Raw genomic sequence first — 18,593 nt, forward strand, 5'->3', positions numbered from 1 at the left:
TTTAAAAAAAACAACTCAAAACTCTTCTGTTCAGAAGATTTTAGCTCTACCTGACTTTATTACCCTTCTCTCTGTTTACCTCTATGTCAAGATGGTCATGTAACCTGTGTGTGTGTGCTAGACCATCAATTATGTTGTCTGTTAGGCTTTTCTCTGAATTTACTATCTTACTCTTCTTTATTTATTTATCTGGTTTAATACAATGCTATGTACAGTATACCCTGCCATTCTTTCTTAAACTCTGTGAAGTGCCTTGAGCATGGGAAAGGCGCTATATAAATAAAATGGATTATTATAATTAACTTGTAACAATATAATGGTACATGAAATGGCCAATGATTCCAAATACTATAGCTACTTTAGTGTTGTTACTCTCCGTGCACCACTCAGAGTATTTTAACCCACTGTATCTGAGAGTGCTCTGCAGCAGCTGATCCAAAAGAGGATTTTCGGGATACAGCATCTAGCACATGCTGCCTCAGCCATGTGAACAGTCTATTTGAAACAGTTTCATCCCAAGAGCTATAAACGCACTCAATCAGTCCATCAAGTGCTCCTAGTGTAACTGTTTGTACTTATAAGTACAATTACCTCACTGTAAACTTGCACTACAGTTGTAATACTGTACTGCACAATCTGAGCCACTTAATGAACCATCTGCACTATATCTGCATGAGTATTGTACTTATGCTTTCATATTGTATATTCTTCATTGTTTTTTATCATATTATTATTATTATTATTATTACGGGACAGCAGGCTGCTTGTGCTGATCGACACATTTACAAAACAAAAGACGCTGATGGAGAAGTGCAAAGGGATTTAAGGTGGGCTGAGATTAAGAGTTTTTTTATAGGCTTCGGTAATTCTAGTATTAAGCAACAAACTAATCATATTTAATGATGCATTTAATTATTTATGCTCACATATTTTGGTGTTGTTTAATTATTGTTACATTTCACAATGCATTTATTTATCTATTTATTTTTGTAAGGAATATTTCTCCATAGACACTAGACCACTTCAAAGCATCATTATTAACAATCCGAAGTGAACAGGCTTCACCTTAAATCTTATACCCCATAAGTCTGAAAGAATTCACATTCTGTCTCTTCTCTCCTTAAGCTCATTGACATTCACAGGCACACACAAAATCCAAAAATGTTTAATCCAGTCAGGAGGCTGGCAGGGGGTGAGGGGTGAGCCTATTCTGGTGTCATTGGGTGCAAGACAGGAGTTAAATTTGGATGGTGTTTCAGTTCATCACAAACTACAATTTATTTTCATGAAAAAATACAAACCATCTCCAGATATCTTTTGAAGACATAAAAAGAAGTGAAATGTTTAACAAGTTATGAAAAGAGGTAATTAAAAGTGAATTAAAACATTTACAAAATAAACATTTACAGTGAAAGCAGGAACTTACTACTACATCACTGTTTCCAAAGGAATTGGAATGATGTTTCAGTCCTGGAAAATGTCATTCTTTACCCTATCCATATGGCCATTTTTTATTTTAGAATTCTGATTATTTTAATTTAAAATGAATACATGCTATTTTCATAAGAAACTTAAGTACCAGTATACAGAAATCTAAAGGTCTCAGATTAAATATATGGCAACTAGACATTTACCTTTAAAAACAAATCATTTGGGGTTTGCTCTTTGTTTTATTTTCAGCACTGTACACCTGTCATTTATTCATTTCTAAATATATTTACTAGATTTATTAATTATATTTAGAATCAACAATGTCAACAAAAATACAAAGTCTGTATGAAAATCATGATTTTCACAGCATTATCACCTAGAAATCCAAAGTCATCCCCATTTCCAAAGAAAAACTATGCACTTGATAGATAGATGCTTTATTAATCTCAAGGGGAAATTCACATACTCCAGCAGCAGCATACTGATAAAGAAACAATATTAAATTAAAAAGTGATAAAAATGCAGGTAAAACAGACAATAACTCTGTATAATGTTAACGTTTAACGGGTGGAATTGAAGAGTCGCATAGTGTGGGGGAGGAATGATCTCCTCAGTCTGTCAGTGGAGCAGGACAGTGACAGCAGTCTGTCGCTGAAGCTGCTCCTCTGTTTGGAGATGATACTGTTTAGTGGATGTAGTGGATTCTCCATGATTGACAGGAGCCTGCTGAGCGCCCGTCGCTCTGCCACAGATGTCAAACTGTCCAGCTCCATGCCTACAATACAGCCTGCCTTCCTCACCAGTTTGTCCAGGCGTGAGGCGTCTTTCTTCTTAATGCTGCCTCCCCAGCACACCACCGCTTAGAAGAGGGCACTCTCCACAAACGTCTGATAGAACGTCTGCAGCATCTTATTGCAGATGTTGAAAGGCACCAGCCTTCTATGGAAGTATAGTCAGCTCTGTCCTCTCTTGCACAGAGCATCAGTATTGGCAGTCCAGACTTACAAACTTAACAGGCGATTATCATCCTTATACTATGTGACAACAGTTTCCTGAAGGCACTGCAAAGCTCCATTACAGGAAATAAATGAAATGCCAACCGTTATCCATCCATCCATCCATTATCCAACCTGCTATATCCTAACTCCAGGGTCACGGGGGTCTGCTGGAGCCAATCCCAACCAATAGAGGGTGTAAGGCAGGAAACAAACCCCGGGCAGGGCGTGCACACACACACACCAAGCACGCACTAGGGACAATTTAGAATCGCCAATACACCCAACCTGGATGTCTTTGGACTGTGGGAGGAAAGCGGAGTACCCGGAGAAAACCCACGCAGACACGAGGAAAACATGCAAACTCCACGCAGGGAGTACCCGGGAAGCGAACCCACGTCTCCTTACTGCAAGGCAGCAGCGCTACTCACTGCGCCACTGAATGAAATAGATTAACTTATTTGAAAGTTGATTGTAGAGTTGAAAAAAAAATGAAATGTGCCTTCTCAATCTTTTAATTTTGCTTCAAATCATTCATTAGTCATATTATTAATCGTGTCATCAGTTTCACAATATGAAAATAATGAAGTAAATACATTCCCAGTTCAATTATATGGATATAGATTATTTAGTACATTGTTTATTCAGAGACCTTGAACTAAAGGGTCACTATTGCTTTTGTACTGATTAGTCTGTTTTTTTCTTATCTCACTGCCATGTTTACATCTTGACTAAAAAAAAAAATAAGAATTTACATATTTTCCAGAAAAATAAATGTTTGTCCATTAGGCTGCTAATTGTACTGTATGAGCTATTTTTCACATGTTATGTGATTTAGCTTTTTTATTTATAGCAACTAAGTGTGACTGAGCCTTTGGAAGTTTGCAGTTAAACTTCATATACTAATATGTCATAATGGTGCCTTAGTCACTAAGGATGGTACTTTTCAATGGTCCATAAATACAACAAGTGTCTCAGATATCAGTAAGAATGTGAGTTGCACTCCCTGAGTGGAGGGGAAAGTCCAATGGTAGGATTATACAAAATATGCAGGCTGTAGGCTGTCATTTCCTAATGCTGGGCTTTATGAGTCTTTTACACTGTGTGTGCAAGAAGCAGTATGAGCCATTGTGTTATAACTAAAGGATTAAAGCCCATCAAGAGCACTTACTGAATTTTTGGGTTCACATTTTGTTAATTTTTTATTTTTTTTAGAAATGTACTTTATTGTTTGTGTTTAAATGTGGAATTTACTTTGAATTTATTATTTGTATAATTAGAACTAGTTTTATGTAATGCTTTTGATAAGAGTGTGGAAAGAAAGCATAGACATTATCACTGCTGCTTTCTACTACAGGGAGATGACTTAATTTCTTATCCTGGTCTCTATGTACAGAATTTTTACATTTTTCCTGTTCTACCATAATGTTTCTCTGGGTACAATGATTTTCCTTACAGAGTTAAAACAATGTATGTCTGTTTCATTGGCTACTCTAAAGTTGGTTTATGTAAGTGAGTGCCAGTGTAGCAAGAATGTTCTCAAAGATATTGTAGACTACAGTCCCTCCCAGACATGGTTCGTGCATTGTGCTAGTGGTTGCCAGAATAGATCCTAGTACACCATGAATGCAGTAGTTTTTGAAAAATGGTATGTCAATATTTCTTGTAATCATAAAGGGCTATTAACATTCCAAACTGATTTCAAATGCATTGTTCCAGTCATGGAGTGTCATCTAGTGGCTAATGTCTTGGAGTATAATGTGCAAAATATCTAGTTTAACCCCACCACTGACAATTTCTATAAAAATCCCTATCATACTACACAGAATATTGTCAAATTCAGTATAATTATCTGCTTTAAAATTGTTAGACACTCTTTTATTACTTTGAAATATGTTGTTTATAACATGATATATACATGCCACTCCTTTTGTTTCTGTAAGGTAGTTTTACTAACAGATGTAAAAAAGTACATGTTTATACTGTACAAATTTATTGATATCATAAGATTATACATTATTTTTAGAACAATAAACAGAAGTCATTGTTCATTCTTTTGACAAAGTTTTGTTGTGAAAGTTTTAAAAAATTTAATCAGCTACAGATACAAGGTAAAACTTTGAAAAGGCTGATTGATTGAAAAAAAGGGGTAAAAACAGTTTACAGCAAAATGTTCTTCATCCAAGTATCTTCAACTCCAATCTGAAAAAAAAATTAGAAAATGTCCTTAGTGCCGTAATGGCAACAATAATTTAGCAAAGCAGACATGAAGAAAAAGGGCAGTCACATTATATATTTTATGACTGTCATAATTTGGTGATGTAGCCTTCTCCAGACTCACCTTTTTCACTTTTTCCTTGTTTCTGGTCTTTTTAAATTTAATTATATCACTTTTACTTCTTTACTTTAATTGATAAGGGTCAGGTGTCAAGTTAGCCAATTCCCCTCAGGAGCTGCAGAAATTAAAAATGCAGTTACCTGTGAAGATTTAAAGATTGGCCTTACTGTGACATTTTTATTAAACATGGCACACCTTTTTTATTAAACATGGCACACCTTTACACTGAGTAGAGCCATGGTAAAATTCTTTAAAGATTTATTTGGGTTAAGTGGTCAACCAGGTTTTGATTATATATTAAGGCTAGTCTGTTAAAATTTGTACTGCAGAATTTTAAATTTTTACTTTTCAAAGTTATTTTGCAAATTGGCTCATATTTTGTTATTAGACAATTATTTTTATTATCATTTTATTTTTCTTATTGGGATTTTGGATTGGCTTTGAAATTTGGATTTTTTTTCCACTGTAGTAATTTTGAGTTTTTCCTTGCCTTTTCATGGACTTTGTTAAATAGTGTAGTTTACTTGTGTTTTAGTTTAATTTTGTCATGTGACAGTCTGAATTTTTGTGGATTTTGTTTTTTTTTTTTCATATTTTTGATCATTTTAAATTATTATTTTTCTTATTTTTATGTAATTTCTGTTGATGTTGTTTAATATTGGTTGAGTATGTACTGTCTCTAAGTTTGCATGTGTTCCTTGTGCTCTTTGGGTGGTTCCCCAAGAGGCAGGGCCACCATTGCTGCTGGGTCCTCCTTCTAACTTTGTATTCAAACTAGAGGCAGGATTCAATAGCCAAACATTTTGTTATCTTTGGAGTCTTAACCATTGCTATATTGTTAGATTTTCTGGTTTTCTGTTTTACTTGCTCTATCTTAAGGATTCTGTTGGTGGATTTCATTTTGGGACCTTATTTAAAATTTACTTGATTGTCTTCTAGGCAACTCCATTTTAGCCTCTTTTGCTCGACTGAGCATTTCCTTGTATTTTTCAAATTTGTTTTCTAATAAATAATTTTTATAAAAATCATTTGATGCCTTTTTATTTGCAAACCAAGGTTTATGGTTACCTGGCCCTGCAAGACCTAATGGGGTGATGTCTTTCCAGGCAGACAAAAGACACCTGGCCTGGCCATGTGGTGTAGCGGGTCCACAGGTCAGATTGAAAAGGCCAGTTTTTTTAAAAAGATAATCGCCACACTCGTGGCTTAAAGAGGGGGCATGGTGATGTGGCCGGAGTTGTTCCCGGGTGCTTCGTGATTGCGGGCGGTCATCGCTTAAGTGCACAGGTGAGGAGTCGTCCGCATCCGTAATTGATGCCGAGAGCTGCTAATCACCACACCTGATCCACGTCCCCGTTATATATAATAGGAGCGAGAGTGTGGAAGAAGGGAGGAAAAGAAAAAGGGATCGAGAGGCCACAAGACCAGTTAAGTGAAGAAGGTCAGCTGCTGGTAGGGTGACTCCCCTGGTGCATAGCCTGGATGGGAGGAGCAGGGGAGTCACCAGCAGAAAGAAGGCACCAGGCTTTGTTTTTAAAAGGATTGCTTTCAGCCATTGTTTTTAACCTCGCTTTTATGAATTTTTTTTATGGGATTTTTACCTGCACAGTTCACTTGCCTTTAATGGATTATTTTTTTAATGACTTTGAGATGCACTGCACTTTATTTTGAACATTGTGATTTTGTTGTGTAAATAAAAGCACTTTACACATTTTTGCACCATCCCCTTGTTTCGTGATGTCCTCACTGATCAGCTCATCTAGTTACATTATCGATAGTGTCACATTCAAGAGCTCCCAAAATGGAGACGGGAGCGTGGAGCAGAACCAGGCCAGTGAAGCCTTTTGTGGGTCATTTTAGGAGGCCTCACACCCATTTTGCTGTGTTTGGGAGGACAATAAATCATAAGAAGTCTTAGTTAGGGGTTGTGTTTTACATAAACTGTAAAATTCCTAGTTTAGTTATTTGTTTTCAATTATTTTCTTGTTAATTTATAACTTATTTGTATCCTTTTGTTTAGTTATTTCCCTGTTTTTGTTATTAATTTTAAATAAACATATATAAATGAATTATTATTGGTGTTGGCATTTAAAATTTTTTTTATGGTTTTGACCTTCTTCTCTGGTAAATTGTTAACAATAGCAAGTGTTCTGTATCTACCAGTTCATGTTCTATATTTTCCATTTATGCTTCTTTTATTGTGCTTTTCTGTTTAATTCAAAAGTGATTGTTATATGTTTGTAATAGTTATTTATGTCATGTTAGGAATATTTCAATTTTGTGGAATTATGTTTTCATGTGGAACTACAGGTATGTGTTCTATTATGTTCCTTGTGTTTTGTGGGTGGATCCTCAGGAGGTGGGGGCACCTGTCCTACTCCGTTTAAGAAATTTCCGCAGCTCTTTAAAGGTTAAGGCAGTTCAGTGGAAATCATTTGTGAATATGAGTTACAATTGTGAGCATTACTGTTTTATAGTTGTTTTTCTCCAAGAATTCTGATTCCTGAAATGTGTTTTTTGGGACTTATTTGCTATGGATTGCCTTTTTGGTAACTCCTTTAATACCACTTTTTGCTCTGGGGACCTTTTATTGTATTTTTTGATTTTTTTTCTAAATAAATCTTGTTTTTCATGAAGATTATTTTATTTTCCCATTTGTGCACAAGTCAAAGTTTATGATTACTCTCCTCTTGTTTGACTTTTAAGATATTTAGAGACATTAAAGGTTATTTTGGGACCACCATCCCTGTTAGACTTGCAAAGCCTGACTCAGACCATTTGAATTTCCCAACAGAGTCTGGCTGCACTCCTCCAGCAGCAGACCCCCTCTGTGGCCGCTGTAGCCACAGGACCCAGTGACATCACTCGGGGGTCTGTGGCTAAAGGTGGAAGTGACAGGGGCTTACCAGGCCTTTCCATTGGTTGAAGTGGATGTGACATTTCTGTCTAACACCTTCAAATACCATTCCTTGAGCACGAAGATATTTGCACACCAAAAAACAGGAAAATGTGTATGCCAAAAAAAAATCACATTTTTAAAACCTGGTGTATGCATATTTCTACACAGTTTACCCTTGAAGTATGCTAATCAACCTAATACATATTCAGTCACAACGCTGCAGACCTTCCTTGACTGGCAGAGAAATCTCCTTCCTGGCACATCTTGCTGTGCTCTTCAAACTACTGTGCCAGGAGTGTGAACAGTATTATAGTGTATCTCCTCTGTGTTCAGGGGTTGGAAAGGCAAAAGTCACTAGAATCTCAGAGGGTTCCTATTATCACTTGGCACATGTAATTCAAAGATTGCTGTTACAATTAATAGAATAGTTCATATGAAATCTGGGGGTTCAGCTGGCTACCTTTCCAACAATCCAGCCACCATTTACAGTGCCATCATGTCTGTCAAAGCTACTTTTTCTCAAAATAAATAAATTATGGTTTGACACAGGCCACAGAGTTACAAGATTTGTCAGACTCATCTTGGCATCCCAGGTGACTTGCTGTTAATGGAATGTAACTGCTTAAAGTTATTAAAAACTGTTTTGTTCTTGCGAGATGCTGTTATTGTAATATGAATGCAGTAAAGTGTTTCGATTAATTAGCAGAACTGTACATGACTGCAAATTGCCTTATGTTGGCAAAAACATGTTTTGATTTATGTATGCACACCTACAACAAACAAAAACTGAATGTAGTGCCTCATCAGTTGGTTAATGGCTGCCAGCATGGACTGAAGCTTAGCTAAGAAATTCCGACCTGAGTTTCATGAGAAATAACAACAGGTAAGCTATATGAACTGAAGAATACCCAAAAATGTTCTTCTGTGCAAATATGCAGAATTGTCCCTGTTGAAAGGGAACTAAAAATGAGTTTGTACATCATATTCATCACTTTTGAAATGTAATATGTTTGTCACATCAAGGCACATTATAATAATGGCTCAGATATATGAATCATTATACATAATTAATCATTTAATTGGTTTGACTGCATTTCAGTACTCTACTACTCATTTTCAAGTTTCTCCATAATGTTGCAGTTGGAGGGGTCAGAGTTGCTGTCAATAAACGCACGTTTTATCAGGTTTTCTGTCATAAATCCTGATGTTTCAGATGAAAGCTGTAACGCACATTCCAAACCTGTTTTTCTGTGTATGCTACTTTTATAAATCTGATCCCAAGAGAGTATTTTTGGATATTAAAATGTGATACCTTTATATGAAAATATTATAGTATATTAAATCTGAGAGCACTTTACCATATTGGCTGGTTAAATGCAGTTGCGGTATCATATGTTAAGGAGGTTTCCACAATGGTGCAAATGTATAAATAATAAGAACCTTTTGTAAATGAAGTCATACAATAGGAGTTCAGGATATTAGGCTTTATTAGCAAAATGCAGCTACACTTTGTTTATTGATTTACAACATATGCCCTTACGTGCGCACTTACATTTATCCAGTAAAATTATGTTTTTGTCCTGTGGCATGTGCATTCTTTTTAAATTATTGTAGTTGTTTTATGAGATTATTTGTTTGTTGCAAATCCTTCATTGTATTGATTCTGAGCCATTCCTCCAAAGATGCACCTCCTGCTGCAAAGTATTTCATTGTCTACTCTGTCCACAACATGTTCAAACTAGCAAAAATGTCTAGCAGCCTTAAGAAAAGTTCAGAGAAGAGTGACTAGGCTGATTCAGAGAATACAGGGGATGAGCAATGAGGAAAGATTGAAAGAGTTGAGCCTTTTCAGTTTAAGCAAAAGTATACTAAGAGGGGACATGACTGAAGTGTTTAAAATTATGAAGGGAATTAGTACAGTAGACTGATACTTTAAAATGAGTTAATCAAGAACACAGTTGGAAACTTGTTAAGGATGAATTTGCACAAACATTAAGTTTTTCTTCACACAGAGAGCCATAGACATATGAAACATGTCACAAAGTAGTGTGATAGACAGTAGAACTTCAAAATTTGACTTGATGTTAATTTTGGAAGAATTAAGTGGATAGGGCTGGCAAGCTTTGTTAGGCTAAATGGCCTGTTCTCATCTCAATTATTCTAATGTTCTGAGGTCTAAATTATAAAAGAATATGGATGTTCACTTAAGAAATACAATATCTTTCAAAGTTATACTGATTGTGTGCTTGTTTGCCTTTTTTTTTTTGGATAATCTGAATCTTGACTCAAATCTGTCTTATTGAAGACATTAAAGTTTGTAAGTATAATTTAGACTACAGGAAAGATGCACATTTATGTTCTGGATCTTGCACAATTTACATGTTCTCTATGATGCCATGTTAATCTGACCATTATTTTTTGCATGATGTTCATATGGTGTTTTGCCCACATCAACAACAAAGGTGTTACAAATCACTGCACATTTAACTGCTATAAATATATGTCCAAAGCAATTCTCAGAAACAAATGAAAAACATTGTGGTATTTATGTTACCATAACTATGTCTTTTCGTTGTCTTCTTTGCTACATGCTGTTTGTATCTTAATAGAATTTGTATGTTTCTTTTTTTCTTATATTCCATAATTGTCCTAGACCAATATTTGGGAATAATTGCAGCATCTTTATGTTGATTGTGGGACATATCATTTTGAATAATGACACAGATTGTGCATGTCCTATTGTTATTCAGCAGACTGGTAAATAAACAAGTTCTTTTTTATGTAAAATGATTTTTGGCATAGCTTTTTGAGGTTTGATACTTATTTAATTTTATTGTACTATTTTCATTTAGCAATCACATAAGTTACTGTACATCTATTTTATGGTGGTGTGTAGAAATTTTTGCCCTTGAAAGGTATGATTAATTAGTCCATAGTGTTGATTTTCAAAATATGACCAAATAAATGTTTTTCTGTTGTTAATTGCTGTTAAATGTGTATTTCATTGTTGATTAGCCATGAAAGACCTTTTTTCTCATTGGATAGAGGAATCAAAAGCACTGCTGAAAGGAGAGCAAGGACCTGTCTTCCAAATTCCACTAGATCTAGAACAAATTCAGTTTGAGAATAAACTGTGTATTACCAGGACAACAGTAACAAACATATTTTATGGGAAAGTGGCTGATTATGCTGTGTTCTGACACAAGCAGAAGAACCACCAATAATAAGAATAGTTAGCAGGAAAACAGAATGTGATATTTATCTTTTCACAAGACAACTACTTAACAGATTTAGATTGGGTTTTTTTCTATAATTTGCTTGAGCATTCCGGTTCATTTTGTGATTTCTCTTATTGCACTAAGTATCATCGTGTGCTTACGTCAGAAAATTATTAGTACAAATCCAAGAGAGAGGCTGCTGGCTGAGGGGAGGGGAATACGTGACGTCAGGAGTGGGGAGCCGGGCAGGGCCATCCTCACTCACGCGCCAGCCTCTGTTCGATTCGCTCCACCTCTGGCCACGTTTTGGAGTATACTTTGACCTCCACTTAGCTAGCGATACCTGTTTGTTCAGTGGAGATTATCATCTAGAGATTGTCATGGAGTAATGTTTGACTTTTTTTTTTTGATTTTTAAAGTTTGTCCTGTTTCACTACTGCGTGGGCAGAGCTGCGGGGGACAGTTAGCATTTATTATAAAACAAAGAGGCATGTTTGTTGCTGCCAAATGTGGAGTTTATAAAACTATGACCATTCTAGTTAGAGGATGAAGCAAATAGTAATCTGCAAAGTAAGCCAATTTTAATGTGTACATCAAATAACAAAAATGCTTTAATGCAAACCTTAAAACATTTATAAATGAGTAAAAATGGTGTGTTTCTACACAAAAATGATAATTCCAGTGACCCTTACGCTTTTACACTTAACAGAAACCAGTGTTTATGTGCTATTTATGAATTGCTGCACAGTGGTGCAACTAACATGTGGAAATATTTGCTGATGTTGTGCTGCCTCACATCTTAGAGATGGATGAACAAAATGGCATAGAGACTATGGAAGACTTTTGTTTCACATAAAGGCGATCCACATGAAGATGACAGGGAAGAAAGAGTGGACCTTTTTTATTTTATATTTTAAAAATATATTTAAAATGTCTTCCTCGCCATTTTTGTTGACAAACATAATTTTTACTTGTTCATCACTTAAAGAAGTGGAACAGTTTTCATGTGCACAGTTTAGCTTCAGTTTTATCTTTTAATAGTTTAATGTAATGTGTTTTTAACTGTATTGTTTTCACCTAATAAATCATTATTTAGTGTGACTGTGCTGTTGTCATGTGTTAATGTTCTTTTATGTTGTTTTTTTTTTTGTAATGTAATGTTTTTGCAATGTAATTCTTTTCCTTTGTAACATGTAATTATAGACATGCAGAAAAATGGAGAAAATAACTTTAGGTTTTTTGAATTTTTGACTATTTTCCAAATAAAAAAATAAATGAAGAATAGTTCAGATGGCGTCGAGTAGCCTTGATATTATTCCTCAAAGGTACTTTTTTCATGGTATTAATCTTGGAAGAAATATGCATCATTTTAGGACAATATTATTGAGTATACCATGCAGACATCGTTAATGTAAATAGTAAAAGTAACTTATACCATTCAGTGGTCCTGCAGTTAAAGCCCAAATAGATGTCAAGTTTTCAAACACCACTCTGACGGTACGGGTCGGCTCCATACTCCCTGTTCATAGTCATGACTGGAATGAGCAGGGCAGATGAGAACAAACGCACACAAAGCAAGGGGAAGGTGTAAAAAAGGTGCTCTAGTGCTTTTGTTACAAACCATAAACCAAATCAACAGTGTTCAAATTAAAGTGCAGTGTTCCTTCCATAAGAAATAAATAATCCATACAAAAAAGTGTCCAAGTGGAGGTTAAAAGCAATCCAATTAATAAATTAATTAAAATGTGGTTATAACAGCTGTGCAGGAAGCTGTCTTTAAAAACACAAGTCCCAGTGCACTCCTTTAAAAGCTGATGTCTCCTTGTCTTAATGCTAATAGGTCCTTGCAGCCATGGAGGCACTTCATCTGCAGTTCAGCCAACTTTCCATGCTGTTCCTAGGCTGGGCCCCTTATAGCCCTCTCTGGCTCACAGCAGGGCACCCTATCAAGTCTCCAACTCCCACTACCAGGCTCACACCCATTGTGGTCCATGGCCTCACCCACAGGTGTTGGCCATACACTCCTTTGAGGGACTTTCCTGTTTCTTTCTCATCCTGTGATCTCCCTCTCTCTAATATTTATGCTTTCATATGACTGCAATCACAAGATAAAGTTACTACATTTGCACCAGTAGCAGAAACCTCCTTAACACACGTCATACTGCATGTTAAACCAGTCAAATTAATGTACTGTAGGGTTATATACTGTAATATTTTTTCAAGAGAAAATGTTACAATTTCATATCTGAAAATGCTGACTTGCTCTGTGATTATTTCCATGACACAATGCCACAATTCAGCATATCCTTTTTCGCAGGCTTCTTATGTAAACCAGGATCACAGTGAAGCCTGGGCTTATTCTAATAAGTGTGAAGCACAAGGCCATCAGAGGTTTGAGCACATACACACACACACACACACACACACACACACACCTGGTCCAGTTTGGTAGCGTTAATTTACCTAACCTTTATATCTTTAGACTGAGGAAGGAAATTGTAGCATCAAAAGGAAACCAATGCACACAAGGAGAAAACATGCAAACTACATGCAGGGAGTACCCATCCGTTGAACTTACATCTTCCTGATACACAACAGCATCATTGCCACTGCAATACCATGTCACCCCAATTTAACACATATACTATACTGTATATTACCATCAGATGATGTTATACATTGAAACTTACCATGTTGTTTTTCAGCAGAATATGCTGGTAATGTACAATCTAAAAAAAAATTGGCAAGTGCTGCAATAAAACCCTCCAAGGCTATTTCACTTCAACCTATATCGTAAGTTCCAGCATCTGCTGCCACACCCTTCTCATTTGAGTGAAGATTGGCTGAACAGGGTGAGGTTTATTCCAGGCATGCAGTGATAGCCTGGCCTGGTCAAAGATGTTTTTTGGGCAGCATTATTGAGGCCTCCAACTTGTTTGAAGTCATAGAAGCTCCAATTCATAACAACAAGGAAGTCACAATATAGCTATCCCTCTTTTTTCTGGCCCGAACTTGTTATAATATGGATATATTTTAAAGCATTGTTCCAATTAGTCACAAGTCACAACCTCTAAAACTACGCCCCCTAATGACTGGTCACCATACCACAGCAACAAAGCCACAAAATGGCAGCATCCATGAAAAACAAATTGGTGACAGGAAAGATGCAACAGAAAACTATCCTCAGATTTAGAATTTGGGTATTTCAAAACCCAAAATTATGAAAAAAAACCTGAAACAAATTCATATTATAACACAGGTCACAAGGCTAATGAGAAAAAGCTTCTTTTAAAATTAGATCTGAGAATGCTTCCAGAACATAGGAGGTGGAGCTCATAAGCATTGTCGACCTGTTAAGGCTACATTTCTTATGCAGCCCTGCATATGTCCAAACAGGAGAGACATACTTCCATCTATTGTACTGAGAGAACATACTGCCTTTAGAGGGAATCTCCCATTTTCCCACTATTATTTTGGCCTCCAGTACAGGGGAGGTTCCATGCCATCCAATACATTATCCTTACCAGAAAGGATAATAAAAATAAATTATTGCCAAGGAACAATCAAAAATGTAAAACAATATGCTTAAAAAGTTTGAAAAACAGCCATCTAAATTAAAAGCAATCAGGGCACTTTGTTTAGCATGGCATACTTGGCACACTTTCACAGTATATGTTATTCTGATTAAAGTTCCTTATTACTATCATATCACAAAAATGACCATTAAAAAGTCATTTAAATAAAGTTTGGGGAGAATGTTTAGAAAGTGATGTGAAAGATTATACCAAAACATGGCAAGTAGCATTTCAACATCAAAACATTCAAATACATTTTTCATTTTAATTGACTTTTCCAAAAGATTCTTGTTTCCTCTGAAGCTTCAATGGTATTCGTTAAGATCAACTGATGTCTCTAAATTGCTTCTGTGTGACCACGTCTATGTTGTGCTTAAGTTTACTTTGTAATGTCATGATGTTCTGTTTAGGGAAGTTCCTGCTTTTTGCATGGTATTAAATAATAGATTTTGACAAATCCATAAGCCAATGCAGAATCAATACATTAGAAAAGAAATGTGGGGTTATTTCCAGATTATATTTACATTTTATTAAATGTAGTCATAATTATTATATAGCTGCCTAATGTCAGACTAAATGGTTATGTGAAGATAGGGAGTTCCATTCTATAATATAATATAAACTAGCCAGCCGCATAATCACGCAGCTTCTTTAATGAGTTTTAAGCACAGGGAAAAAAATGAACATTTGAAAAATCTGTAATTTATGAAAAATGTGTAATTGAAAAAACCACCAAGAAAAGTAACATTGCAACAATGCACACTACGAACCAACATACAATTGTCTGTGACTGAAAACTGGAGGATCGCCGTCGCGCCTCCACCTCCCAGAGCGAGGGACGGGGCTGGATGGCGCTCAGACGCAGAGGGTGGAACAGGGGGAGAGGGGAAGGACGCCCATTCCGCCCCCTCCGTCCCGGCCCCCCCAGCCATTCATTGTTCTTTGCGGTTCCGGCTGCTTTTCTGTACATAATCCACCAAGTCACCCGACCATGGTAGTAGCGAGGGGGGGTGTGTACAAAGGGCAGGGATGTAATCAGTGCGAGCATATGACCCGCACTTACTGGGAATTCCTCGTTTGTGGGGAACAATTGCAAGCCCCAGTCTCCATCACGAACAGGGTTCAACGGCTTACCCACGCCTGTTAGCGCTGGGTAGACACACGTTGATCCATTCAGTGTAGCGCGCATGCAGTACCGGACATCCAAGGGCATCACAGACCTGTTAATGCTCAATCTCACGTGGCTGAAAGCCACTTGTCCCTCGGGGGTCGCATAACTATTTAGCAGTGGGGAGTCTCGTTCGTTTTTGGAATTAACCAGACAAATCGCTCCACCAACTAAGAACGGCCATGCAGCACCAGCCACAGAATCGAGAAAGAGCTCTCAATCTGTCAATCCTCTCCGTGTCTGGGCCAGGTGAGGTTTCCTGTGTTGAGTCAAATTAAGCGAAATTTGTGTGTGGTGAGTTGTTGCATCCGCGCACATGAGCAGGCACTGTGAATGCCTTGAGAGCGTGGGTGGATGCGTGCCGGGGAATAATGAGTATCTATATATCTTCTTAGATATAGAAAGCATCTGATGTGGTGTTTGATGAATTGTTGCAGTTTGTGAGTTAGCAGTTGTGATGGTTTTACACTCCAGTACATTGCGGTGAACGCTGGTAACGGTCAGGCGGGCGGCGGGAAGGTGTTCTCGTCCCATGCTCTTAGAGTTGGTGGGTGTCTCTCTGTATCGGTTCAAGTTGTTGGGTGGTGCTCTGTCGTTCGTATCCCATGGTCGGACGACTTGGTGGATTATATATAGAAATGCAGCCGAAACCGAAAAGAATAATGAAAAGTCAACGTGGCTCAGTGGTGCATGTGTACTGTAGCAGAGACAAAAGCGAGTTGGTGAGTTGTTGCGTCCGGGCACATGAGCAGGCACTGTGAATGCCTTGAGAGCGTGGGTGGATGCGTCCCGGGGAATAATCAGTATCTATATATCTTCTTAGATATAGAAAGCGTCTGATGCGGTGTTAAAGTTCGTATCCCATGGTTGTCTTCCGGCAGTGTGAATGCCTCGAGAGACAGGGTGGCGGTATTTGGTGAGTTGTTGCAGTTTGTGAGTTAAAAGCTGCGATGGTTTTACACTCCTGTACATTGCGGTAAATGCATTGCGGTGAATGCTGGTAACAGTCAGGCGGGCAGGCGTTCTTGTCCCATGCTCTTAGAGTTGGCGGGCATGGCTCTGTGAGTTGTCGTCCTATCCCATTGTCTTAGAGTTGGTGGGCGGATCTCTGTGATTTTGTGAGCGTGGCTATGTCGTGTGTATCCCATGGTTGTCTTGCTTGCGTATCCCATGGTTGTCTTGCTTGCCCTGTCGGCTTAGTGAATTATATATATAGATTGACAGCAGAAAAAAAAAAATTCTTCAGATTTATCAAAATCCCCAACTCCCACTCTCCATTCCAGGTAAAAACTATAAATGGTTCATCAAATTGTGTTATTATTAAAAAGTTCTTAAAGTTGATTTATAACATGTATACAACATAACACTAATGGATCTTTAATGATTTATTGATACTGTATTTTAATTAACATTTCTTTCTGGGCAACATGACAGCATAGGGAATAGTGTTTGCATCTTACATTTGTTTGATCCTACAGAAATGCCTTCTCTGTAGACGTAAACTTGAATGCCCCTTACTATGTTCCTTTGGATTACCTACCCAAGACCTGGCTGTCAGGTTGACTGCTGTCTTCAGATTTCTTCATTATAACTAGGTCTATGTGTATGACCTTATTTGGGTATAGCTTTAAGCAGATTAATCACTGCTGATAGGGAGTCATGTGATAATGAATTACACTGACATGGTAGCAAATGCATTAATAGATGGGCAGTACACAAATAAATATTCAAAGAACAGGATATGAAAATAAAAAATATTTTTAACATTTTCATAAAATTTCTTTAGAAAACAGGCCAAGGGATAGAACATACCTGCAATAAATACCACTTCTTCAGTAAATCACATTATTGTATGCTAAAAAGTATGAATTATACTATTATTCAGATTGCTTTATGTCTGTCTTAAGCCTATGTATAGTGATTTAAAATTGAGATAAAATTGGGACACTAAAAATGTAAATAGTGAATGCTCCTTTGACAGATTGCAATGCCACAATCCTTATTATGTGTAACTAAGTTAATCCACTTTAATTGTCAATTTTTCACATTATAGTAACATTTTGCAATATATTTATGATACACAAACATTAAAGTATCTATCAAAGTCTTAAGAGTTATGAGATACATGTACAATACATTATTAAAAATATTTTGCTGTTGTACACATATGGCCTGGGTGCAGATTAACTGGATTCTCCTGTATGCAAGCAACACTAACAAGTGGGGTAGATTCACAGAACTTAATGGCCTAGAAAAAAGATTCTGCTATAGGCAACTGGTCCTTTAAAAAAATGGATTAATACCATATACTCGCCTGTCTTGGGCTTGCTATTTTACATGTGATTAGCCTTTTAAAACACATAAGGAGAATATTAAGGTAGTAATTGAAATTCTAGAGATGTGTTTAGAGATGTGTCGAGGTAAAGTCTCACTTGCAAGGAGTAAATACTGCTAGAAACAATACAAAAGAGCACAGAAAAAGAAGGCTGAGTGTTTTGAAGGTAAGCAAAAATAGGCTCACCTTACCAGACACAGATATTCAGATCTCGCATAGACTAGTCCTGAGAATCAATTAAGATTTTAATTCTTTACAAAAGACTGACATCCCATACATGTGTGGTTGGTTCCCACCTTACACAAGGTACTGCCAGGAAGAGCTTCAGCCAGGGAAAGTTAAGTGGATTAAAAATGTGTATATGAATATGTTTAAACTTTCATTGCTTCACAATTGCCATGTAAAGGTCACTTGGGAACATTACTGAAAGTGTGTGTATTTTTTCCCCATTAACATCTGGCTTTATTTTCTTGAGTGCACAACTGAAAGTCAACTATCTTAAATGGCCTCTTTACAAGATAACTGTATGCCGTGTGCGTGGGAGAGCGCAGGAATTGCTTTAGTTACAGGCTAGACTAGAACCAAAGTATGTGAGAGAGATGGAGAGTAATCAAAGGAGAAAGTAACTTAGTTT

At 36.9% G+C, this 18,593-nt stretch overlaps 1 protein-coding gene across 1 annotated transcript in view; it reads right to left on the reverse strand.

Moving 5' to 3' along the window:
• Nucleotides 1-4,402: 4,402 nt before the first annotated feature.
• Nucleotides 4,403-18,593, reverse strand: part of LOC114669376 (H-2 class II histocompatibility antigen, A-U alpha chain) — a 54,755-nt gene continuing 40,564 nt past the window's right edge. Inside the window, exon 5 of the mRNA XM_028825592.2 lies at nt 4,403-4,628. The gene's annotated coding sequence lies outside the window, so the exon portion shown is untranslated. The remainder of the gene's footprint in view (nt 4,629-18,593) is intronic.

The sequence above is a fragment of the Erpetoichthys calabaricus genome, chromosome 1 (assembly GCF_900747795.2).
Source record: "Erpetoichthys calabaricus chromosome 1, fErpCal1.3, whole genome shotgun sequence".
NCBI classification, from domain to species: domain Eukaryota; kingdom Metazoa; phylum Chordata; class Cladistia; order Polypteriformes; family Polypteridae; genus Erpetoichthys; species Erpetoichthys calabaricus.